Source organism: Engystomops pustulosus, unplaced genomic scaffold (assembly GCF_040894005.1).
Source record: "Engystomops pustulosus unplaced genomic scaffold, aEngPut4.maternal MAT_SCAFFOLD_308, whole genome shotgun sequence".
NCBI lineage: Eukaryota > Metazoa > Chordata > Amphibia > Anura > Leptodactylidae > Engystomops > Engystomops pustulosus.
In genome coordinates this window covers 56,476-77,856 of record NW_027285187.1, presented here as the reverse complement: position 1 = coordinate 77,856, position 21,381 = coordinate 56,476, and the positions used below count along the sequence as shown (strand labels likewise).

Sequence of the window (21,381 nt, the reverse complement as noted above, 5' to 3'; positions counted from 1 at the left end):
CTGGCTTCTGCACCCATGTTTTTCAGATAGTTTGCAGTTTGCAAACAAGAACATTTCTTAGAAATCAAATTGTAGTAACTGATTTGTTTGGAAAAGAAAAAAAAACTAAGTGCTCAGCTATATCTCGTTCAGCCCCAGTGGCCTAATGGATAAGGCACTGGCCTCCTAAGCCAGGGATTGTGGGTTCGAGTCCCATCTGGGGTGTTTGAGGCTGTTGATTACCAAAGCACACACACATGCTCTATTTTACTTCCAGATTTAAAGTGCTCAACCATCTTCTTCATTTCTTAATGGTCCCATATGCTTGTTCAAAAGATCTTGGGAATTCTGATAGCACATTAAACATACAATGACAACTTTAAGTCCCAAGAATCGCCATGCATTTCCACTGCTTTGAAAGGGTCAGTCATTTCCGTTATACAGTCAAATCAAAATACACTCATTTACTATTCATTTATGCCGCAACACAAACACATTCACAGTGAACAACAATCCAGATACAGAAAAGTTTTCAACTGAATGATTAGCAAGCATAGCGACTTTTGATTTAATAAAACACGATGATATTCTTCTGTTAATTGGTACACATTTAGAGTTCAAAATTCTTAGTAAACGTATAACACCATGAGAACATTTGGAATTTCAGTTTCAACAAAAAACCTGCTAGCAAAGTAGAGAGTATGACTTCATTTTATAAAAAAATGGAAATGCATGACTTGAAGTATAATACTATAAGAGCCTCCTAACTTCAAACATTCCCATAGTTTACTGGTTTCGGAAACAGACGCAAAAAAGGCAAGCTTCCAGACACCAAGCAGAGCTCCAGTGGCGCAATCGGTCAGCGCGCGGTACTTATAAAGCAGTAACTGTTGAGCAATGCCGAGGTTGTGAGTTCGAGCCTCACCTGGAGCATTGTTTTCCACTTTTCATCCATTTTTGTCAATTGCCAAAGAAAGTCTCTCATGGTTCACCATCGCATCAAAACATGATCATTGGGGAAACGTGCCTAGTTCTTTTGCTTTCATGTCTTCTGGCTTCTGCACCCATGTTTTTCAGATAGTTTGCAGTTTGCAAACAAGAACATTTCTTAGAAATCAAATTGTAGTAACTGATTTGTTTGGAAAAGAAAAAAAAACTAAGTGCTCAGTTATATCTCGTTCAGCCCCAGTGGCCTAATGGATAAGGCACTGGCCTCCTAAGCCAGGGATTGTGGGTTCGAGTCCCATCTGGGGTGTTTGAGGCTGTTGATTACCAAAGCACACACACATGCTCTATTTTACTTCCAGATTTAAAGTGCTCAACCGTTTTCTTCATTTCTTAATGGTCCCATATGCTTGTTCAAAAGATCTTGGGAATTCTGATAGCACATTAAACATACAATGACAACTTTAAGTCCCAAGAATCGCCATGCATTTCCACTGCTTTGAAAGGGTCAGTCATTTCCGTTATACAGTCAAATCAAAATACACTCATTTACTATTCATTTATGCCGCAACACAAACACATTCACAGTGAACAACAATCCAGATACAGAAAAGTTTTCAACTGAATGATTAGCAAGCATAGCTACTTTTGATTTAATAAAACACGATGATATTCTTCTGTTAATTGGTACACATTTAGAGTTCAAAATTCTTAGTAAACGTATAACACCATGAGAACATTTGGAATTTCAGTTTCAACAAAAAACCTGCTAGCAAAGTAGAGAGTATGACTTCATTTTATAAAAAAAATGGAAATGCATGACTTGAAGTATAATACTATAAGAGCCTCCTAACTTCAAACATTCCCATAGTTTAATGGTTTCGGAAACAGACGCAAAAAAGGCAAGCTTCCAGACACCAAGCAGAGCTCCAGTGGCGCAATCGGTCAGCGCGCGGTACTTATAAAGCAGTAACTGTTGAGCAATGCCGAGGTTGTGAGTTCGAGCCTCACTTGGAGCATTGTTTTCCTCTTTTCATCCATTTTTGTCAATTGCCAAAGAAAGTCTCTCATGGTTCACCATCGCATCAAAACATGATCATTGGGGAAACGTGCTTAGTTCTTTTGCTTTCATGTCTTCTGGCTTCTGCACCCATGTTTTTCAGATAGTTTGCAGTTTGCAAACAAGAACATTTCTTAGAAATCAAATTGTAGTAACTGATTTGTTTGGAAAAGAAAAAAAAACTAAGTGCTCAGCTATAACTCGTTCAGCCCCAGTGGCCTAATGGATAAGGCACTGGCCTCCTAAGCCAGGGATTGTGGGTTCGAGTCCCATCTGGGGTGTTTGAGGCTGTTGATTACCAAAGCACACACACATGCTTTATTTTACTTCCAGATTTAAAGTGCTCAACCATCTTCTTCATTTCTTAATGGTCCCATATGCTTGTTCAAAAGATCTTGGGAATTCTGATAGCACATTAAACATACAATGACAACTTTAAGTCCCAAGAATCGCCATGCATTTCCACTGCTTTGAAAGGGTCAGTCATTTCCGTTATACAGTCAAATCAAAATACACTCATTTACTATTCATTTATGCCGCAACACAAACACATTCACAGTGAACAACAATCCAGATACAGAAAAGTTTTCAACTGAATGATTAGCAAGCATAGCGACTTTTGATTTAATAAAACACGATGATATTCTTCTGTTAATTGGTACACATTTAGAGTTCAAAATTCTTAGTAAACGTATAACACCATGAGAACATTTGGAATTTCAGTTTCAACAAAAAACCTGCTAGCAAAGTAGAGAGTATGACTTCATTTTATAAAAAAATGGAAATGCATGACTTGAAGTATAATACTATAAGAGCCTCCTAACTTCAAACATTCCCATAGTTTACTGGTTTCGGAAACAGACGCAAAAAAGGCAAGCTTCCAGACACCAAGCAGAGCTCCAGTGGCGCAATCGGTCAGCGCGCGGTACTTATAAAGCAGTAACTGTTGAGCAATGCCGAGGTTGTGAGTTCGAGCCTCACCTGGAGCATTGTTTTCCACTTTTCATCCATTTTTGTCAATTGCCAAAGAAAGTCTCTCATGGTTCACCATCGCATCAAAACATGATCATTGGGGAAACGTGCCTAGTTCTTTTGCTTTCATGTCTTCTGGCTTCTGCACCCATGTTTTTCAGATAGTTTGCAGTTTGCAAACAAGAACATTTCTTAGAAATCAAATTGTAGTAACTGATTTGTTTGGAAAAGAAAAAAAAACTAAGTGCTCAGCTATATCTCGTTCAGCCCCAGTGACCTAATGGATAAGGCACTGGCCTCCTAAGCCAGGGATTGTGGGTTCGAGTCCCATCTGGGGTGTTTGAGGCTGTTGATTACCAAAGCACACACACATGCTCTATTTTACTTCCAGATTTAAAGTGCTCAACCATCTTCTTCATTTCTTAATGGTCCCATATGCTTGTTCAAAAGATCTTGGGAATTCTGATAGCACATTAAACATACAATGACAACTTTAAGTCCCAAGAATCGCCATGCATTTCCACTGCTTTGAAAGGGTCAGTCATTTCCGTTATACAGTCAAATCAAAATACACTCATTTACTATTCATTTATGCCGCAACACAAACACATTCACAGTGAACAACAATCCAGATACAGAAAAGTTTTCAACTGAATGATTAGCAAGCATAGCGACTTTTGATTTAAGAAAACACGATGATATTCTTCTGTTAATTGGTACACATTTAGAGTTCAAAATTCTTAGTAAACGTATAACACCATGAGAACATTTGGAATTTCAGTTTCAACAAAAAACCTGCTAGCAAAGTAGAGAGTATGACTTCATTTTATAAAAAAATGGAAATGCATGACTTGAAGTATAATACTATAAGAGCCTCCTAACTTCAAACATTCCCATAGTTTACTGGTTTCGGAAACAGACGCAAAAAAGGCAAGCTTCCAGACACCAAGCAGAGCTCCAGTGGCGCAATCGGTCAGCGCGCGGTACTTATAAAGCAGTAACTGTTGAGCAATGCCGAGGTTGTGAGTTCGAGCCTCACCTGGAGCATTGTTTTCCACTTTTCATCCATTTTTGTCAATTGCCAAAGAAAGTCTCTCATGGTTCACCATCGCATCAAAACATGATCATTGGGGAAACGTGCCTAGTTCTTTTGCTTTCATGTCTTCTGGCTTCTGCACCCATGTTTTTCAGATAGTTTGCAGTTTGCAAACAAGAACATTTCTTAGAAATCAAATTGTAGTAACTGATTTGTTTGGAAAAGAAAAAAAAACTAAGTGCTCAGCTATATCTCGTTCAGCCCCAGTGACCTAATGGATAAGGCACTGGCCTCCTAAGCCAGGGATTGTGGGTTCGAGTCCCATCTGGGGTGTTTGAGGCTGTTGATTACCAAAGCACACACACATGCTCTATTTTACTTCCAGATTTAAAGTGCTCAACCATCTTCTTCATTTCTTAATGGTCCCATATGCTTGTTCAAAAGATCTTGGGAATTCTGATAGCACATTAAACATACAATGACAACTTTAAGTCCCAAGAATCGCCATGCATTTCCACTGCTTTGAAAGGGTCAGTCATTTCCGTTATACAGTCAAATCAAAATACACTCATTTACTATTCATTTATGCCGCAACACAAACACATTCACAGTGAACAACAATCCAGATACAGAAAAGTTTTCAACTGAATGATTAGCAAGCATAGCGACTTTTGATTTAAGAAAACACGATGATATTCTTCTGTTAATTGGTACACATTTAGAGTTCAAAATTCTTAGTAAACGTATAACACCATGAGAACATTTGGAATTTCAGTTTCAACAAAAAACCTGCTAGCAAAGTAGAGAGTATGACTTCATTTTATAAAAAAATGGAAATGCATGACTTGAAGTATAATACTATAAGAGCCTCCTAACTTCAAACATTCCCATAGTTTACTGGTTTCGGAAACAGACGCAAAAAAGGCAAGCTTCCAGACACCAAGCAGAGCTCCAGTGGCGCAATCGGTCAGCGCGCGGTACTTATAAAGCAGTAACTGTTGAGCAATGCCGAGGTTGTGAGTTCGAGCCTCACCTGGAGCATTGTTTTCCACTTTTCATCCATTTTTGTCAATTGCCAAAGAAAGTCTCTCATGGTTCACCATCGCATCAAAACATGATCATTGGGGAAACGTGCCTAGTTCTTTTGCTTTCATGTCTTCTGGCTTCTGCACCCATGTTTTTCAGATAGTTTGCAGTTTGCAAACAAGAACATTTCTTAGAAATCAAATTGTAGTAACTGATTTGTTTGGAAAAGAAAAAAAAACTAAGTGCTCAGCTATATCTCGTTCAGCCCCAGTGACCTAATGGATAAGGCACTGGCCTCCTAAGCCAGGGATTGTGGGTTCGAGTCCCATCTGGGGTGTTTGAGGCTGTTGATTACCAAAGCACACACACATGCTCTATTTTACTTCCAGATTTAAAGTGCTCAACCATCTTCTTCATTTCTTAATGGTCCCATATGCTTGTTCAAAAGATCTTGGGAATTCTGATAGCACATTAAACATACAATGACAACTTTAAGTCCCAAGAATCGCCATGCATTTCCACTGCTTTGAAAGGGTCAGTCATTTCCGTTATACAGTCAAATCAAAATACACTCATTTACTATTCATTTATGCCGCAACACAAACACATTCACAGTGAACAACAATCCAGATACAGAAAAGTTTTCAACTGAATGATTAGCAAGCATAGCGACTTTTGATTTAAGAAAACACGATGATATTCTTCTGTTAATTGGTACACATTTAGAGTTCAAAATTCTTAGTAAACGTATAACACCATGAGAACATTTGGAATTTCAGTTTCAACAAAAAACCTGCTAGCAAAGTAGAGAGTATGACTTCATTTTATAAAAAAATGGAAATGCATGACTTGAAGTATAATACTATAAGAGCCTCCTAACTTCAAACATTCCCATAGTTTACTGGTTTCGGAAACAGACGCAAAAAAGGCAAGCTTCCAGACACCAAGCAGAGCTCCAGTGGCGCAATCGGTCAGCGCGCGGTACTTATAAAGCAGTAACTGTTGAGCAATGCCGAGGTTGTGAGTTCGAGCCTCACCTGGAGCATTGTTTTCCACTTTTCATCCATTTTTGTCAATTGCCAAAGAAAGTCTCTCATGGTTCACCATCGCATCAAAACATGATCATTGGGGAAACGTGCCTAGTTCTTTTGCTTTCATGTCTTCTGGCTTCTGCACCCATGTTTTTCAGATAGTTTGCAGTTTGCAAACAAGAACATTTCTTAGAAATCAAATTGTAGTAACTGATTTGTTTGGAAAAGAAAAAAAAACTAAGTGCTCAGCTATATCTCGTTCAGCCCCAGTGACCTAATGGATAAGGCACTGGCCTCCTAAGCCAGGGATTGTGGGTTCGAGTCCCATCTGGGGTGTTTGAGGCTGTTGATTACCAAAGCACACACACATGCTCTATTTTACTTCCAGATTTAAAGTGCTCAACCATCTTCTTCATTTCTTAATGGTCCCATATGCTTGTTCAAAAGATCTTGGGAATTCTGATAGCACATTAAACATACAATGACAACTTTAAGTCCCAAGAATCGCCATGCATTTCCACTGCTTTGAAAGGGTCAGTCATTTCCGTTATACAGTCAAATCAAAATACACTCATTTACTATTCATTTATGCCGCAACACAAACACATTCACAGTGAACAACAATCCAGATACAGAAAAGTTTTCAACTGAATGATTAGCAAGCATAGCGACTTTTGATTTAATAAAACACGATGATATTCTTCTGTTAATTGGTACACATTTAGATTTCAAAATTCTTAGTAAACGTATAACACCATGAGAACATTTGGAATTTCAGTTTCAACAAAAAACCTGCTAGCAAAGTAGAGAGTATGACTTCATTTTATAAAAAAATGGAAATGCATGACTTGAAGTATAATACTATAAGAGCCTCCTAACTTCAAACATTCCCATAGTTTACTGGTTTCGGAAACAGACGCAAAAAAGGCAAGCTTCCAGACACCAAGCAGAGCTCCAGTGGCGCAATCGGTCAGCACGCGGTACTTATAAAGCAGTAACTGTTGAGCAATGCCGAGGTTGTGAGTTCGAGCCTCACCTGGAGCATTGTTTTCCTCTTTTCATCCATTTTTGTCAATTGCCAAAGAAAGTCTCTCATGGTTCACCATCGCATCAAAACATGATCATTGGGGAAACGTGCCTAGTTCTTTTGCTTTCATGTCTTCTGGCTTCTGCACCCATGTTTTTCAGATAGTTTGCAGTTTGCAAACAAGAACATTTCTTAGAAATCAAATTGTAGTAACTGATTTGTTTGGAAAAGAAAAAAAAACTAAATGCTCAGCTATATCTCGTTCAGCCTCAGTGGCCTAATGGATAAGGCACTGGCCTCCTAAGCCAGGGATTGTGGGTTTGAGTCCCATCTGGGGTGTTTGAGGCTGTTGATTACCAAAGCACACACACATGCTCTATTTTACTTCCAGATTTAAAGTGCTCAACCATCTTCTTCATTTCTTAATGGTCCCATATGCTTGTTCAAAAGATCTTGGGAATTCTGATAGCACATTAAACATGCAATGACAACTTTAAGTCCCAAGAATCGCCATGCATTTCCACTGCTTTGAAAGGGTCAGTCATTTCCGTTATACAGTCAAATCAAAATACACTCATTTACTATTCATTTATGCCGCAACACAAACACATTCACAGTGAACAACAATCCAGATACAGAAAAGTTTTCAACTGAATGATTAGCAAGCATAGCGACTTTTGATTTAATAAAACACGATGATATTCTTCTGTTAATTGGTACACATTTAGAGTTCAAAATTCTTAGTAAATGTATAACACCATGAGAACATTTGGAATTTCAGTTTCAACAAAAAACCTGCTAGCAAAGTAGAGAGTATGACTTCATTTTATAAAAAAAATGGAAATGCATGACTTGAAGTATAATACTATAAGAGCCTCCTAACTTCAAACATTCCCATAGTTTACTGGTTTCGGAAACAGACGCAAAAAAGGCAAGCTTCCAGACACCAAGCAGAGCTCCAGTGGCGCAATCGGTCAGCGCGCGGTACTTATAAAGCAGTAACTGTTGAGCAATGCCGAGGTTGTGAGTTCAAGCCTCACCTGGAGCATTGTTTTCCTCTTTTCATCCATTTTTGTCAATTGCCAAAGAAAGTCTCTCATGGTTCACCATCGCATCAAAACATGATCATTGGGGAAACGTGCCTAGTTCTTTTGCTTTCATGTCTTCTGGCTTCTGCACCCATGTTTTTCAGATAGTTTGCAGTTTGCAAACAAGAACATTTCTTAGAAATCAAATTGTAGTAACTGATTTGTTTGGAAAAGAAAAAAAAACTAAGTGCTCAGCTATATCTCGTTCAGCCCCAGTGGCCTAATGGATAAGGCACTGGCCTCCTAAGCCAGGGATTGTGGGTTCGAGTCCCATCTGGGGTGTTTGAGGCTGTTGATTACCAAAGCACACACACATGCTCTATTTTACTTCCAGATTTAAAGTGCTCAACCATCTTCTTCATTTCTTAATGGTCCCATATGCTTGTTCAAAAGATCTTGGGAATTCTGATAGCACATTAAACATACAATGACAACTTTAAGTCCCAAGAATCGCCATGCATTTCCACTGCTTTGAAAGGGTCAGTCATTTCCGTTATACAGTCAAATCAAAATACACTCATTTACTATTCATTTATGCCGCAACACAAACACATTCACAGTGAACAACAATCCAGATACAGAAAAGTTTTCAACTGAATGATTAGCAAGCATAGCGACTTTTGATTTAATAAAACACGATGATATTCTTCTGTTAATTGGTACACACTTAGAGTTCAAAATTCTTAGTAAACGTATAACACCATGAGAACATTTGGAATTTCAGTTTCAACAAAAAACCTGCTAGCAAAGTAGAGAGTATGACTTCATTTTATAAAAAAATGGAAATGCATGACTTGAAGTATAATACTATAAGAGCCTCCTAACTTCAAACATTCCCATAGTTTACTGGTTTCGGAAACAGACGCAAAAAAGGCAAGCTTCCAGACACCAAGCAGAGCTCCAGTGGCGCAATCGGTCAGCGCGCGGTACTTATAAAGCAGTAACTGTTGAGCAATGCCGAGGTTGTGAGTTCGAGCCTCACCTTGAGTATTGTTTTCCACTTTTCATCCATTTTTGTCAATTGCCAAAGAAAGTCTCTCATGGTTCACCATCGCATCAAAACATGATCATTGGGGAAACGTGCCTAGTTCTTTTGCTTTCATGTCTTCTGGCTTCTGCACCCATGTTTTTCAGATAGTTTGCAGTTTGCAAACAAGAACATTTCTTAGAAATCAAATTGTAGTAACTGATTTGTTTGGAAAAGAAAAAAAAACTAAGTGCTCAGCTATATCTCGTTCAGCCCCAGTGGCCTAATGGATAAGGCACTGGCCTCCTAAGCCAGGGATTGTGGGTTCGAGTCCCATCTGGGGTGTTTGAGGCTGTTGATTACCAAAGCACACACACATGTTCTATTTTACTTCCAGATTTAAAGTGCTCAACCATCTTCTTCATTTCTTAATGGTCCCATATGCTTGTTCAAAAGATCTTGGGAATTCTGATAGCACATTAAACATACAATGACAACTTTAAGTCCCAAGAATCGCCATGCATTTCCACTGCTTTGAAAGGGTCAGTCATTTCCGTTATACAGTCAAATCAAAATACACTCATTTACTATTCATTTATGCCGCAACACAAACACATTCACAGTGAACAACAATCCAGATACAGAAAAGTTTTCAACTGAATGATTAGCAAGCATAGCGACTTTTGATTTAATAAAACACGATGATATTCTTCTGTTAATTGGTACACATTTAGAGTTCAAAATTCTTAGTAAACGTATAACACCATGAGAACATTTGGAATTTCAGTTTCAACAAAAAACCTGCTAGCAAAGTAGAGAGTATGACTTCATTTTATAAAAAAAATGGAAATGCATGACTTGAAGTATAATACTATAAGAGCCTCCTAACTTCAAACATTCCCATAGTTTACTGGTTTTGGAAACAGATGCAAAAAAGGCAAGCTTCCAGACACCAAGCAGAGCTCCAGTGGCGCAATCGGTCAGCGCGCGGTGCTTATAAAGCAGTAACTGTTGAGCAATGCCGAGGTTGTGAGTTCAAGCCTCACCTGGAGCATTGTTTTCCACTTTTCATCCATTTTTGTCAATTGCCAAAGAAAGTCTCTCATGGTTCACCATCGCATCAAAACATGATCATTGGGGAAACGTGCCTAGTTCTTTTGCTTTCATGTCTTCTGGCTTCTGCACCCATGTTTTTCAGATAGTTTGCAGTTTGCAAACAAGAACATTTCTTAGAAATCAAATTGTAGTAACTGATTTGTTTGGAAAAGAAAAAAAAACTAAGTGCTCAGCTATATCTCGTTCAGCCCCAGTGGCCTAATGGATAAGGCACTGGCCTCCTAAGCCAGGGATTGTGGGTTCGAGTCCCATCTGGGTTGTTTGAGGCTGTTGATTACCAAAGCACACACACATGCTCTATTTTACTTCCAGATTTAAAGTGCTCAACCGTTTTCTTCATTTCTTAATGGTCCCATATGCTTGTTCAAAAGATCTTGGGAATTCTGATAGCACATTAAACATACAATGAAAACTTTAAGTCCCAAGAATCGCCATGCATTTCCACTGCTTTGAAAGGGTCAGTCATTTCCGTTATACAGTCAAATCAAAATACACTCATTTACTATTCATTTATGCCGCAACACAAACACATTCACAGTGAACAACAATCCAGATACAGAAAAGTTTTCAACTGAATGATTAGCAAGCATAGCTACTTTTGATTTAATAAAACACGATGATATTCTTCTGTTAATTGGTACACATTTAGAGTTCAAAATTCTTAGTAAACGTATAACACCATGAGAACATTTGGAATTTCAGTTTCAACAAAAAACCTGCTAGCAAAGTTGAGAGTATGACTTCATTTTATAAAAAAAATGGAAATGCATGACTTGAAGTATAATACTATAAGAGCCTCCTAACTTCAAACATTCCCATAGTTTACTGGTTTCGGAAACAGACGCAAAAAAGGCAAGCTTCCAGACACCAAGCAGAGCTCCAGTGGCGCAATCGGTCAGCGCGCGGTACTTATAAAGCAGTAACTGTTGAGCAATGCCGAGGTTGTGAGTTCGAGCCTCACCTGGAGCGTTGTTTTCCTCTTTTCATCCATTTTTGTCAATTGCCAAAGAAAGTCTCTCATGGTTCACCATCGCATCAAAACATGATCATTGGGGAAACGTGCCTAGTTCTTTTGCTTTCATGTCTTCTGGCTTCTGCACCCATGTTTTTCAGATAGTTTGCAGTTTGCAAACAAGAACATTTCTTAGAAATCAAATTGTAGTAACTGATTTGTTTGAAAAAGAAAAAAAAACTAAGTGCTCAGCTATATCTCGTTCAGCCCCAGTGGCCTAATGGATAAGGCACTGGCCTCCTAAGCCAGGGATTGTGGGTTTGAGTCCCATCTGGGGTGTTTGAGGCTGTTGATTACCAAAGCACACACACATGCTCTATTTTACTTCCAGATTTAAAGTGCTCAACCGTCTTCTTCATTTCTTAATGGTCCCATTTGCTTGTTCAAAAGATCTTGGGAATTCTGATAGCACATTAAACATACAATGACAACTTTAAGTCCCAAGAATCGCCATGCATTTCCACTGCTTTGAAAGGGTCAGTCATTTCCGTTATACAGTCAAATCAAAATACACTCATTTACTATTCATTTATGCCGCAACACAAACACATTCACAGTGAACAACAATCCAGATACAGAAAAGTTTTCAACTGAATGATTAGCAAGCATAGCGACTTTTGATTTAATAAAACACGATGATATTCTTCTGTTAATTGGTACACATTTAGAGTTCAAAATTCTTAGTAAACGTATAACACCATGAGAACATTTGGAATTTCAGTTTCAACAAAAAACCTGCTAGCAAAGTAGAGAGTATGACTTCATTTTATAAAAAAAATGGAAATGCATGACTTGAAGTATAATACTATAGGAGCCTCCTAACTTCAAACATTCCCATAGTTTACTGGTTTCGGAAACAGATGCAAAAAAGGCAAGCTTCCAGACACCAAGCAGAGCTCCAGTGGCGCAATCGGTCAGCGCGCGGTACTTATAAAGCAGTAACTGTTGAGCAATGCCGAGGTTGTGAGTTCGAGCCTCACCTGGAGCATTGTTTTCCTCTTTTCATCCATTTTTGTCAATTGCCAAAGAAAGTCTCTCATGGTTCACCATCGCATCAAAACATGATCATTGGGGAAACGTGCCTAGTTCTTTTGCTTTCATGTCTTCTGGCTTCTGCACCCATGTTTTTCAGATAGTTTGCAGTTTGCAAACAAGAACATTTCTTAGAAATCAAATTGTAGTAACTGATTTGTTTGGAAAAGAAAAAAAAACTAAGTGCTCAGCCATATCTCGTTCAGCCCCAGTGGCCTAATGGATAAGGCACTGGCCTCCTAAGCCAGGGATTGTGGGTTCGAGTCCCATCTGGGGTGTTTGAGGCTGTTGATTACCAAAGCACACACACATGCTCTATTTTACTTCCAGGTTTAAAGTGCTCAACCGTCTTCTTCATTTCTTAATGGTCCCATATGCTTGTTAAAAAGATCTTGGGAATTCTGATAGGACATTAAACATACAATGACAACTTTAAGTCCCAAGAATCGCCATGCATTTCCACTGCTTTGAAAGGGTCAGTCATTTCCGTTATACAGTCAAATCAAAATACACTCATTTACTATTCATTTATGCCGCAACACAAACACATTCACAGTGAACAACAATCCAGATACAGAAAAGTTTTCAACTGAATGATTAGCAAGCATAGCGACTTTTGATTTAATAAAACACTATGATATTCTTCTGTTAATTGGTACACATTTAGAGTTCAAAATTCTTAGTAAACGTATAACACCATGAGAACATTTGGAATTTCAGTTTCAACAAAAAACCTGCTAGCAAAGTAGAGAGTATGACTTCATTTTATAAAAAAAATGGAAATGCATGACTTGAAGTATAATACTATAAGAGCCTCCTAACTTCAAACATTCCCATAGTTTACTGGTTTCGGAAACAGACGCAAAAAAGGCAAGCTTCCAGACACCAAGCAGAGCTCCAGTGGCGCAATCGGTCAGCGCGCGGTACTTATAAAGCAGTAACTGTTGAGCAATGCCGAGGTTGTGAGTTCGAGCCTCACCTGGAGCATTGTTTTCCTCTTTTCATCCATTTTTGTCAATTGCCAAAGAAAGTCTCTCATGGTTCACCATTGCATCAAAACATGATCATTGGGGAAACGTGCCTAGTTCTTTTGCTTTCATGTCTTCTGGCTTCTGCACCCATGTTTTTCAGATAGTTTGCAGTTTGCAAACAAGAACATTTCTTAGAAATCAAATTGTAGTAACTGATTTGTTTGGAAAAGAAAAAAAAACTAAGTGCTCAGCTATATCTTGTTCAGCCCCAGTGGCCTAATGGATAAGGCACTGGCCTCCTAAGCCAGGGATTGTGGGTTCGAGTCCCATCTGGGGTGTTTGAGGCTGTTGATTACCAAAGCACACACACATGCTCTATTTTACTTCCAGATTTAAAGTGCTCAACCGTCTTCTTCATTTGTTAATGGTCCCATATGCTTGTTCAAAAGATCTTGGGAATTCTGATAGCACATTAAACATACAATGAAAACTTTAAGTCCCAAGAATCGCCATGCATTTCCACTGCTTTGAAAGGGTCAGTCATTTCCGTTATACAGTCAAATCAAAATACACTCATTTACTATTCATTTATGCCACAACACAAACACATTCACAGTGAACAACAATCCAGATACAGAAAAGTTTTCAACTGAATGATTAGCAAGCATAGCGACTTTTGATTTAATAAAACACGATGATATTCTTCTGTTAATTGGTACACATTTAGAGTTCAAAATTGTTAGTAAACGTATAACACCATGAGAACATTTGGAATTTCAGTTTCAACAAAAAACCTGCTAGCAAAGTAGAGAGTATGACTTCATTTTATTAAAAAAATGGAAATGCATGACTTGAAGTATAATACTATAAGAGCCTCCTAACTTCAAACATTCCCATAGTTTACTGGTTTCGGAAACAGACGCAAAAAAGGCAAGCTTCCAGACACCAAACAGAGCTCCAGTGGCGCAATCGGTCAGCGCGCGGTACTTATAAAGCAGTAACTGTTGAGCAATGCCGAGGTTGTGAGTTCGAGCCTCACCTGGAGCATTGTTTTCCTCTTTTCATCCATTTTTGTCAATTGCCAAAGAAAGTCTCTCATGGTTCACCATCGCATCAAAACATGATCATTGGGGAAACGTGCCTAGTTCTTTTGCTTTCATGTCTTCTGGCTTCTGCACCCATGTTTTTCAGATAGTTTGCAGTTTGCAAACAAGAACATTTCTTAGAAATCAAATTGTAGTAACTGATTTGTTTGGAAAAGAAAAAAAAACTAAGTGCTCAGCTATATCTTGTTCAGCCCCAGTGGCCTAATGGATAAGGCACTGGCCTCCTAAGCCAGGGATTGTGGGTTCGAGTCCCATCTGGGGTGTTTGAGGCTGTTGATTACCAAAGCACACACACATGCTCTATTTTACTTCCAGATTTAAAGTGCTCAACCGTCTTCTTCATTTCTTAATGGTCCCATATGCTTGTTCAAAAGATCTTGGGAATTCTGATAGCACATTAAACATACAATGACAACTTTAAGTCCCAAGAATCGCCATGCATTTCCACTGCTTTGAAAGGGTCAGTCATTTCCGTTATACAGTCAAATCAAAATACACTCATTTACTATTCATTTATGCCGCAACACAAACACATTCACAGTGAACAACAATCCAGATACAGAAAAATTTTCAACTGAATGATTAGCAAGCATAGCGACTTTTGATTTAATAAAACACGATGATATTCTTCTGTTAATTGGTACACATTTAAAGTTCAAAATTCTTAGTAAACGTATAACACCATGAGAACATTTGGAATTTCAGTTTCAACAAAAAACCTGCTAGCAAAGTAGAGAGTATGACTTCATTTTATAAAAAAATGGAAATGCATGACTTGAAGTATAATACTATAAGAGCCTCCTAACTTCAAACATTCCCATAGTTTACTGGTTTCTGAAACGGATGCAAAAAAGGCAAGCTTCCAGACACCAAGCAGAGCTCCAGTGGCGCAATCGGTCAGCGCGCGGTACTTATAAAGCAGTAACTGTTGAGCAATGCCGAGGTTGTGAGTTCGAGCCTCACCTGGAGCATTGTTTTCCTCTTTTCATCCATTTTTGTCAATTGCCAAAGAAAGTCTTTCATGGTTCACCATCGCATCAAAACATGATCATTGGGGAAACGTGCCTAGTTCTTTTGCTTTCATGTCTTCTGGCTTCTGCACCCATGTTTTTCAGATAGTTTGCAGTTTGCAAACAAGAACATTTCTTAGAAATCAAATTGTAGTAACTGATTTGTTTGGAAAAGAAAAAAAAACTAAGTGCTCAGCTATATCTCGTTCAGCCCCAGTGGCCTAATGGATAAGGCACTGGCCTCCTAAGCCAGGGATTGTGGGTTCGAGTCCCATCTGGGGTGTTTGAGGCTGTTGATTACCAAAGCACACACACATGCTCTATTTTACTTCCAGATTTAAAGTGCTCAACCATCTTCTTCATTTCTTAATGGTTCCATATGCTTGTTCAAAAGATCTTGGGAATTCTGATAGCACATTAAACATACAATGACAACTTTAAGTCCCAAGAATCGCCATGCATTTCCACTGCTTTGAAAGGGTCAGTCATTTCCGTTATACAGTCAAATCAAAATACACTCATTTACTATTCATTTATGCCGCAACACAAACACATTCACAGTGAACAACAATCCAGATACAGAAAAGTTTTCAACTGAATGATTAGCAAGCATAGCGACTTTTGATTTAATAAAACACGATGATATTCTTCTGTTAATTGGTACACATTTAGAGTTCAAAATTCTTAGTAAACGTATAACACCATGAGAACATTTGGAATTTCAGTTTCAACAAAAAACCTGCTAGCAAAGTAGAGAGTATGACTTCATTTTATAAAAAAAATGGAAATGCATGACTTGAAGTATAATACTATAAGAGCCTCCTAACTTCAAACATTCCCATAGTTTACTGGTTTCGGAAACAGACGCAAAAAAGGCAAGCTTCCAGACACCAAGCAGAGCTCCAGTGGCGCAATCGGTCAGCGCGCGGTACTTATAAAGTAGTAACTGTTGAGCAATGCCGAGGTTGTGAGTTCGAGCCTCACCTGGAGCATTGTTTTCCTCTTTTCATCCATTTTTGTCAATTGCCAAAGAAAGTCTCTCATGGTTCACCATCGCATCAAAACATGATCATTGGGGAAACGTGCCTAGTTCTTTTGCTTTCATGTCTTCTGGCTTCTGCACCCATGTTTTTCAGATAGTTTGCAGTTTGCAAACAAGAACATTTCTTAGAAATCAAATTGTAGTAACTGATTTGTTTGGAAAAGAAAAAAAAACTAAGTGCTCAACTATATCTCGTTCAGCCCCAGTGGCCTAATGGATAAGGCACTGGCCTCCTAAGCCAGGGATTGTGGGTTCGAGTCCCATCTGGAGTGTTTGAGGCTGTTGATTACCAAAGCACACACACATGCTCTTTTTTACTTCCAGATTTAAAGTGCTCAACCATCTTCTTCATTTCTTAATGGTCCCATATGCTTGTTCAAAAGATCTTGGGAATTCTGATAGCACATTAAACATGCAATGACAACTTTAAGTCCCAAGAATCGCCATGCATTTCCACTGCTTTGAAAGGGTCAGTCATTTCCGTTATACAGTCAAATCAAAATACACTCATTTACTATTCATTTATGCCGCAACACAAACACATTCACAGTGAACTACAATCCAGATACAGAAAAGTTTTCAACTGAATGATTAGCAAGCATAGCGACTTTTGATTTAATAAAACACGATGATATTCTTCTGTTAATTGGTACACATTTAGAGTTCAAAATTCTTAGTAAACGTATAACACCATGAGAACATTTGGAATTTCAGTTTCAACAAAAAACCTGCTAGCAAAGTAGAGAGTATGACTTCATTTTATAAAAAAAATGGAAATGCATGACTTGAAGTATAATACTATAAGAGCCTCCTAACTTCAAACATTCCCATAGTTTACTGGTTTTGGAAACAGACACAAAAAAGGCAAGCTTCCAGACACCAAGCAGAGCTCCAGTGGCGCAATCGGTCAGCGCGCGGTACTTATAAAGCAGTAACTGTTGAGCAATGCCGAGGTTGTGAGTTCGAGCCTCACCTGGAGTATTGTTTTCCTCTTTTCATCCATTTTTGTCAATTGCCAAAGAAAGTCTCTCATGGTTCACCATCGCATCAAAACATGATCATTGGGGAAACGTGCCTAGTTCTTTTGCTTTCATGTCTTCTGGCTTCTGCACCCATGTTTTTCAGATAGTTTGCAGTTTGCAAACAAGAACATTTCTTAGAAATCAAATTGTAGTAACTGATTTGTTTGGAAAAGAAAAAAAAACTAAGTGCTCAGCAATATCTCGTTCAGCCCCAGTGGCCTAATGGATAAGGCACTGGCCTCCTAAGCCAGGGATTGTGGGTTCGAGTCCCATCTGGGGTGTTTGAGCCTGTTGATTACCAAAGCACACACACATGCTCTATTTTACTTCCAGATTTAAAGTGCTCAACCGTCTTCTTCATTTCTTAATGGTCCCATATGCTTGTTCAAAAGATCTTGGGAATTCTGAAAGCACATTAAACATACAATGAAAACTTTAAGTCCCAAGAATCGCCATGCATTTCCACTGCTTTGAAAGGGTCAGTCATTTCCGTTATACAGTCAAATCAAAATACACTCATTTACTATTCATTTATGCCGCAACACAAACACATTCACAGTGAACAACAATCCAGATACAGAAAAGTTTTCAACTGAATGATTAGCAAGCATAGCGACTTTTGATTTAATAAAACACGATGATATTCTTCTGTTAATTGGTACACATTTAGAGTTCAAAATTCTTAGTAAACGTATAACACCATGAGAACATTTGGAATTTCAGTTTCAACAAAAAACCTGCTAGCAAAGTAGAGAGTATGACTTCATTTTATAAAAAAATGGAAATGCATGACTTGAAGTATAATACTATAAGAGCCTCCTAACTTCAAACATTCCCATAGTTTACTGGTTTCGGAAACAGACGCAAAAAAGGCAAGCTTCCAGACACCAAGCAGAGCTCCAGTGGCGCAATCGGTCAGCGCGCGGTACTTATAAAGCAGTAACTGTTGAGCAATGCCGAGGTTGTGAGTTCGAGCCTCACCTGGAGCATTGTTTTCCTCTTTTCATCCATTTTTGTCAATTGCCAAAGAAAGTCTCTCATGGTTCACCATCGCATCAAAACATGATCATTGGGGAAACGTGCCTAGTTCTTTTGCTTTCATGTCTTCTGGCTTCTGCACCCATGTTTTTCAGATAGTTTGCAGTTTGCAAACAAGAACATTTCTTAGAAATCAAATTGTAGTAACTGATTTGTTTGGAAAAGAAAAAAAAACTAAGTGCTCAACTATATCTCGTTCAGCCCCAGTGGCCTAATGGATAAGGCACTGGCCTCCTAAGCCAGGGATTGTGGGTTCGAGTCCCATCTGGAGTGTTTGAGGCTGTTGATTACCAAAGCACACACACATGCTCTTTTTTACTTCCAGATTTAAAGTGCTCAACCATCTTCTTCATTTCTTAATGGTCCCATATGCTTGTTCAAAAGATCTTGGGAATTCTGATAGCACATTAAACATGCAATGACAACTTTAAGTCCCAAGAATCGCCATGCATTTCCACTGCTTTGAAAGGGTCAGTCATTTCCGTTATACAGTCAAATCAAAATACACTCATTTACTATTCATTTATGCCGCAACACAAACACATTCACAGTGAACTACAATCCAGATACAGAAAAGTTTTCAACTGAATGATTAGCAAGCATAGCGACTTTTGATTTAATAAAACACGATGATATTCTTCTGTTAATTGGTACACATTTAGAGTTCAAAATTCTTAGTAAACGAATAACACCATGAGAACATTTGGAATTTCAGTTTCAACAAAAAACCTGCTAGCAAAGTAGAGAGTATGACTTCATTTTATAAAAAAAATGGAAATGCATGACTTGAAGTATAATACTATAAGAGCCTCCTAACTTCAAACATTCCCATAGTTTACTGGTTTTGGAAACAGACACAAAAAAGGCAAGCTTCCAGACACCAAGCAGAGCTCCAGTGGCGCAATCGGTCAGCGCGCGGTACTTATAAAGCAGTAACTGTTGAGCAATGCCGAGGTTGTGAGTTCGAGCCTCACCTGGAGTATTGTTTTCCTCTTTTCATCCATTTTTGTCAATTGCCAAAGAAAGTCTCTCATGGTTCACCATCGCATCAAAACATGATCATTGGGGAAACGTGCCTAGTTCTTTTGCTTTCATGTCTTCTGGCTTCTGCACCCATGTTTTTCAGATAGTTTGCAGTTTGCAAACAAGAACATTTCTTAGAAATCAAATTGTAGTAACTGATTTGTTTGGAAAAGAAAAAAAAACTAAGTGCTCAGCTATATCTCGTTCAGCCCCAGTGGCCTAATGGATAAGGCACTGGCCTCCTAAGCCAGGGATTGTGGGTTCGAGTCCCATCTGGGGTGTTTGAGCCTGTTGATTACCAAAGCACACACACATGCTCTATTTTACTTCCAGATTTAAAGTGCTCAACCGTCTTCTTCATTTCTTAATGGTCCCATATGCTTGTTCAAAAGATCTTGGGAATTCTGATAGCACATTAAACATACAATGAAAACTTTAAGTCCCAAGAATCGCCATGCATTTCCACTGCTTTGAAAGGGTCAGTCATTTCCGTTATACAGTCAAATCAAAATACACTCATTTACTATTCATTTATGCCGCAACACAAACACATTCACAGTGAACAACAATCCAGATACAGAAAAGTTTTCAACTGAATGATTAGCAAGCATAGCGACTTTTGATTTAATAAAACACTATGATATTCTTCTGTTAATTGGTACACATTTAGAGTTCAAAATTCTTAGTAAACGTATAACACCATGAGAACATTTGGAATTTCAGTTTCAACAAAAAACCTGCTAGCAAAGTAGAGAGTATGACTTCATTTTATAAAAAAAATGGAAATGCATGACTTGAAGTATAATACTATAAGAGCCTCCTAACTTCAAACATTCCCATAGTTTACTGGTTTCGGAAACAGACGCAAAAAAGGCAAGCTTCCAGACACCAAGCAGAGCTCCAGTGGTGCAATCGGTCAGCGTGCGGTACTTATAAAGCAGTAACTGTTGAGCAATGCCGAGGTTGTGAGTTCGAGCCTCACCTGGAGCATTGTTTTCCTCTTTTCATCCATTTTTGTCAATTGCCAAAGAAAGTCTCTCATGGTTCACCATCGCATCAAAACATGATCATTGGGGAAACGTGCCTAGTTCTTTTGCTTTCATGTCTTCTGGCTTCTGCACCCATGTTTTTCAGATAGTTTGCAGTTTGCAAACAAGAACATTTCTTAGAAATCAAATTGTAGTAACTGATTTGTTTGAAAAAGAAAAAAAACTAAGTGCTCAGCTATTTCTCGTTCAGCCCCAGTGGCCTAATGGATAAGGCACTGGCCTCCTAAGCCAGGGATTGTGGGTTCGGGTCCCATGTGGGGTGTTTGAGGATTTTGATTACCAAAGCACACACACATGCTCTATTTTACTTCCAGATTTAAAGTGCTCAACCATCTTCTTCATTTCTTAATGGTCCCATATGCTTGTTCAAAAGATCTTGGGAATTCTGATAGCACATTAAACATACAATGACAACTTTAAGTCCCAAGAATCGCCATGCATTTCCACTGCTTTGAAAGGGTCAGTCATTTCCGTTATACAGTCAAATCAAAATACACTCATTTACTATTCATTTATGCCGCAACACAAACACATTCACAGTGAACAACAATCCAGATACAGAAAAGTTTTCAACTGAATGATTAGCAAGCATAGCGACTTTTGATTTAATAAAACACGATGATATTCTTCTGTTAATTGGTACACATTTAGAGTTCAAAATTGTTAGTAAACGTATAACACCATGAGAACATTTGGAATTTCAGTTTCAACAAAAAACCTGCTAGCAAAGTAGAGAGTATGACTTCATTTTATTAAAAAAATGGAAATGCATGACTTGAAGTATAATACTACAAGAGCCTCCTAACTTCAAACATTCCCATAGTGTACT

The 21,381-nt window shown here is 38.4% G+C and overlaps 31 non-coding genes across 31 annotated transcripts; all 31 read left to right on the top strand.

Annotated features, from left to right (window-relative positions):
• Window positions 1-131: 131 nt before the first annotated feature.
• TRNAR-CCU (transfer RNA arginine (anticodon CCU)) lies at window positions 132-204 on the top strand. Its single transcript has one exon. It is a non-coding gene; the product is annotated as a tRNA-Arg (tRNA).
• Window positions 205-819: 615 nt separating this feature from the next.
• TRNAI-UAU (transfer RNA isoleucine (anticodon UAU)) lies at window positions 820-912 on the top strand. The gene is given in 2 exon segments: window positions 820-857; window positions 877-912. It is a non-coding gene; the product is annotated as a tRNA-Ile (tRNA).
• Window positions 913-1,161: 249 nt separating this feature from the next.
• TRNAR-CCU (transfer RNA arginine (anticodon CCU)) lies at window positions 1,162-1,234 on the top strand. The gene has a single exon. It is a non-coding gene; the product is annotated as a tRNA-Arg (tRNA).
• Window positions 1,235-1,850: 616 nt separating this feature from the next.
• On the top strand, window positions 1,851-1,943 carry TRNAI-UAU (transfer RNA isoleucine (anticodon UAU)). The gene is given in 2 exon segments: window positions 1,851-1,888; window positions 1,908-1,943. It is a non-coding gene; the product is annotated as a tRNA-Ile (tRNA).
• A 249-nt stretch (window positions 1,944-2,192) lies between these two features.
• TRNAR-CCU (transfer RNA arginine (anticodon CCU)) lies at window positions 2,193-2,265 on the top strand. The gene has a single exon. It is a non-coding gene; the product is annotated as a tRNA-Arg (tRNA).
• Window positions 2,266-2,880: 615 nt separating this feature from the next.
• On the top strand, window positions 2,881-2,973 carry TRNAI-UAU (transfer RNA isoleucine (anticodon UAU)). Its single transcript is given in 2 exon segments — window positions 2,881-2,918; window positions 2,938-2,973. It is a non-coding gene; the product is annotated as a tRNA-Ile (tRNA).
• A 937-nt stretch (window positions 2,974-3,910) lies between these two features.
• On the top strand, window positions 3,911-4,003 carry TRNAI-UAU (transfer RNA isoleucine (anticodon UAU)). Its single transcript is given in 2 exon segments — window positions 3,911-3,948; window positions 3,968-4,003. It is a non-coding gene; the product is annotated as a tRNA-Ile (tRNA).
• Window positions 4,004-4,940: 937 nt separating this feature from the next.
• Window positions 4,941-5,033, top strand: TRNAI-UAU (transfer RNA isoleucine (anticodon UAU)). Its single transcript is given in 2 exon segments — window positions 4,941-4,978; window positions 4,998-5,033. It is a non-coding gene; the product is annotated as a tRNA-Ile (tRNA).
• Window positions 5,034-5,970: 937 nt separating this feature from the next.
• On the top strand, window positions 5,971-6,063 carry TRNAI-UAU (transfer RNA isoleucine (anticodon UAU)). Its single transcript is given in 2 exon segments — window positions 5,971-6,008; window positions 6,028-6,063. It is a non-coding gene; the product is annotated as a tRNA-Ile (tRNA).
• Window positions 6,064-7,342: 1,279 nt separating this feature from the next.
• TRNAR-CCU (transfer RNA arginine (anticodon CCU)) lies at window positions 7,343-7,415 on the top strand. Its single transcript has one exon. It is a non-coding gene; the product is annotated as a tRNA-Arg (tRNA).
• A 616-nt stretch (window positions 7,416-8,031) lies between these two features.
• Window positions 8,032-8,124, top strand: TRNAI-UAU (transfer RNA isoleucine (anticodon UAU)). The gene is given in 2 exon segments: window positions 8,032-8,069; window positions 8,089-8,124. It is a non-coding gene; the product is annotated as a tRNA-Ile (tRNA).
• A 249-nt stretch (window positions 8,125-8,373) lies between these two features.
• On the top strand, window positions 8,374-8,446 carry TRNAR-CCU (transfer RNA arginine (anticodon CCU)). The gene has a single exon. It is a non-coding gene; the product is annotated as a tRNA-Arg (tRNA).
• A 957-nt stretch (window positions 8,447-9,403) lies between these two features.
• On the top strand, window positions 9,404-9,476 carry TRNAR-CCU (transfer RNA arginine (anticodon CCU)). Its single transcript has one exon. It is a non-coding gene; the product is annotated as a tRNA-Arg (tRNA).
• Window positions 9,477-11,123: 1,647 nt separating this feature from the next.
• On the top strand, window positions 11,124-11,216 carry TRNAI-UAU (transfer RNA isoleucine (anticodon UAU)). The gene is given in 2 exon segments: window positions 11,124-11,161; window positions 11,181-11,216. It is a non-coding gene; the product is annotated as a tRNA-Ile (tRNA).
• A 249-nt stretch (window positions 11,217-11,465) lies between these two features.
• Window positions 11,466-11,538, top strand: TRNAR-CCU (transfer RNA arginine (anticodon CCU)). The gene has a single exon. It is a non-coding gene; the product is annotated as a tRNA-Arg (tRNA).
• Window positions 11,539-12,154: 616 nt separating this feature from the next.
• Window positions 12,155-12,247, top strand: TRNAI-UAU (transfer RNA isoleucine (anticodon UAU)). The gene is given in 2 exon segments: window positions 12,155-12,192; window positions 12,212-12,247. It is a non-coding gene; the product is annotated as a tRNA-Ile (tRNA).
• A 249-nt stretch (window positions 12,248-12,496) lies between these two features.
• On the top strand, window positions 12,497-12,569 carry TRNAR-CCU (transfer RNA arginine (anticodon CCU)). Its single transcript has one exon. It is a non-coding gene; the product is annotated as a tRNA-Arg (tRNA).
• A 616-nt stretch (window positions 12,570-13,185) lies between these two features.
• On the top strand, window positions 13,186-13,278 carry TRNAI-UAU (transfer RNA isoleucine (anticodon UAU)). Its single transcript is given in 2 exon segments — window positions 13,186-13,223; window positions 13,243-13,278. It is a non-coding gene; the product is annotated as a tRNA-Ile (tRNA).
• A 249-nt stretch (window positions 13,279-13,527) lies between these two features.
• Window positions 13,528-13,600, top strand: TRNAR-CCU (transfer RNA arginine (anticodon CCU)). The gene has a single exon. It is a non-coding gene; the product is annotated as a tRNA-Arg (tRNA).
• A 616-nt stretch (window positions 13,601-14,216) lies between these two features.
• TRNAI-UAU (transfer RNA isoleucine (anticodon UAU)) lies at window positions 14,217-14,309 on the top strand. The gene is given in 2 exon segments: window positions 14,217-14,254; window positions 14,274-14,309. It is a non-coding gene; the product is annotated as a tRNA-Ile (tRNA).
• A 249-nt stretch (window positions 14,310-14,558) lies between these two features.
• Window positions 14,559-14,631, top strand: TRNAR-CCU (transfer RNA arginine (anticodon CCU)). The gene has a single exon. It is a non-coding gene; the product is annotated as a tRNA-Arg (tRNA).
• A 615-nt stretch (window positions 14,632-15,246) lies between these two features.
• Window positions 15,247-15,339, top strand: TRNAI-UAU (transfer RNA isoleucine (anticodon UAU)). Its single transcript is given in 2 exon segments — window positions 15,247-15,284; window positions 15,304-15,339. It is a non-coding gene; the product is annotated as a tRNA-Ile (tRNA).
• Window positions 15,340-15,588: 249 nt separating this feature from the next.
• TRNAR-CCU (transfer RNA arginine (anticodon CCU)) lies at window positions 15,589-15,661 on the top strand. Its single transcript has one exon. It is a non-coding gene; the product is annotated as a tRNA-Arg (tRNA).
• A 616-nt stretch (window positions 15,662-16,277) lies between these two features.
• TRNAI-UAU (transfer RNA isoleucine (anticodon UAU)) lies at window positions 16,278-16,370 on the top strand. Its single transcript is given in 2 exon segments — window positions 16,278-16,315; window positions 16,335-16,370. It is a non-coding gene; the product is annotated as a tRNA-Ile (tRNA).
• Window positions 16,371-16,619: 249 nt separating this feature from the next.
• TRNAR-CCU (transfer RNA arginine (anticodon CCU)) lies at window positions 16,620-16,692 on the top strand. The gene has a single exon. It is a non-coding gene; the product is annotated as a tRNA-Arg (tRNA).
• A 616-nt stretch (window positions 16,693-17,308) lies between these two features.
• Window positions 17,309-17,401, top strand: TRNAI-UAU (transfer RNA isoleucine (anticodon UAU)). The gene is given in 2 exon segments: window positions 17,309-17,346; window positions 17,366-17,401. It is a non-coding gene; the product is annotated as a tRNA-Ile (tRNA).
• A 249-nt stretch (window positions 17,402-17,650) lies between these two features.
• Window positions 17,651-17,723, top strand: TRNAR-CCU (transfer RNA arginine (anticodon CCU)). Its single transcript has one exon. It is a non-coding gene; the product is annotated as a tRNA-Arg (tRNA).
• Window positions 17,724-18,338: 615 nt separating this feature from the next.
• Window positions 18,339-18,431, top strand: TRNAI-UAU (transfer RNA isoleucine (anticodon UAU)). Its single transcript is given in 2 exon segments — window positions 18,339-18,376; window positions 18,396-18,431. It is a non-coding gene; the product is annotated as a tRNA-Ile (tRNA).
• Window positions 18,432-18,680: 249 nt separating this feature from the next.
• On the top strand, window positions 18,681-18,753 carry TRNAR-CCU (transfer RNA arginine (anticodon CCU)). Its single transcript has one exon. It is a non-coding gene; the product is annotated as a tRNA-Arg (tRNA).
• A 616-nt stretch (window positions 18,754-19,369) lies between these two features.
• On the top strand, window positions 19,370-19,462 carry TRNAI-UAU (transfer RNA isoleucine (anticodon UAU)). Its single transcript is given in 2 exon segments — window positions 19,370-19,407; window positions 19,427-19,462. It is a non-coding gene; the product is annotated as a tRNA-Ile (tRNA).
• Window positions 19,463-19,711: 249 nt separating this feature from the next.
• TRNAR-CCU (transfer RNA arginine (anticodon CCU)) lies at window positions 19,712-19,784 on the top strand. The gene has a single exon. It is a non-coding gene; the product is annotated as a tRNA-Arg (tRNA).
• Window positions 19,785-21,381: the final 1,597 nt, after the last annotated feature.